Genomic DNA, 1,424 nt, shown 5'->3' on the forward strand with positions numbered 1-1,424 from the left:
AATAAGGTCTCTCCTGCATGATGGCTTCAGGGTAGCCATGCCTCCTACATGGCAGCTCAGGGCTCCACAAGTAAATGTCCATAAAGAAAGGCCAGGCTGAAACTAACTCACCTTAAAATTTTTTTTAAAATTTTCATTTCAGTATAGTTAACATATAGTGTAATATTAGTTTCAGGTATACAATATAGTGATCCAACAATAAAAATATGGAACACTTCATGAATTTGTATGTCATCCTTATGCAGGGGCCATTCTAATTTTCTCTGTATCATTCCAATTTTAGTATATGTGCTGCTGAAGCAAGCACTAACTCACCTTTTACGACTTAGTTTTGGAAGTCACACAGCCTTCCTTCTGCCACATGCTAGTCACCAAGACAGTCACAAAAGCTCACCCCAAAGCCCACAGAAGCTCTTTCCTTGAGACATAGACCTCTTGAATGGTTTTTTAGTTTCTTATCAGTGATGTCACAAATTTAAAACAACAGAGATTTATTATCTTACAATTTTGGAGGGCAGAGTTCTGAAATGAGTTCCCTGGGCCAGAATCAAGGTGTCCTAGCAGGCTCTAGGGAACAATCCATTTCCTTGCCTTTTCTAGCTTTGGGAGGCTGCCTACCCTCCTTGGCTCATGACTCCTCTGTCTTTAAGGCCAGCATTGTATCATCTTCAAATCTCTCTCTGGCTGTGACCCTCTGTGTTCATCATTACATTTTTTTTTTCTTCTGACTCTGATCCTCCTGCCTCCCTCTTACAAGGACCCTTGATTACATTGGGCTCACCTGTATAATCCAGAATAATTTTCCCATCTCAAGGTCCTTAGCTTAATCACATCTGCAAAATTCCTTTTACCATGTAAGGTAAGATATAGTCACAAGTACCAGGGATTGGGATGTGGATATCTCTGGGGGACCATTATTCAGCTTTCCACAGTGGGAAATGGCAAGGGTCTGGAAGAGCATATGCAATCAGAAATATTGTTGCAGTAATTTTTGGAAAATACGATCTTCTGCAATTAAATGATTTCAGTGGTTGCATAGTATTTTACTGTATGACTGTCACTATTTACTTAGCCTTTCTCTGTTAAGCATTTAGGGTGTTTCTAATATAAAAAACCCTAGAAAGAACAAACATCACTATGAATAAACATTTGTGTAAATCTCTGATGTTTTTTAGGATAAATTGCTAAGGATGAAATTGTTACATAAAAAATAAGGATATATATATAAACTGCCGAACTGCCGTCCAGAAAGGGGTCACCAGTTTTCCAGCGGCATTATATAAAAGTGTTTATTTTTCTGCATTCTCTCACCATTGAGTATAATGATTCAAAAAAATGTTTGCAGATTTATAGGCAGAAAACATCATCTTGCTTTCATGTGTATTTTCTTGAGTATCGGTGAGGTTAAACATTTTTTCATATGT

At 37.7% G+C, this 1,424-nt stretch overlaps 1 non-coding gene across 1 annotated transcript; it reads right to left on the bottom strand.

Annotated features, from left to right (window-relative positions):
* Positions 1-200: 200 nt before the first annotated feature.
* Positions 201-307, bottom strand: LOC115942455 (U6 spliceosomal RNA). The gene has a single exon (XR_004077056.1). It is a non-coding gene; the product is annotated as a U6 spliceosomal RNA (small nuclear RNA).
* Between the last annotated feature and the right edge of the window lie 1,117 nt (positions 308-1,424).

Source organism: Leptonychotes weddellii, chromosome 9 (genome assembly GCF_054177405.1).
Source record: "Leptonychotes weddellii isolate Sample4059 chromosome 9, ASM5417740v2, whole genome shotgun sequence".
In the NCBI taxonomy this organism is placed as follows: domain Eukaryota; kingdom Metazoa; phylum Chordata; class Mammalia; order Carnivora; family Phocidae; genus Leptonychotes; species Leptonychotes weddellii.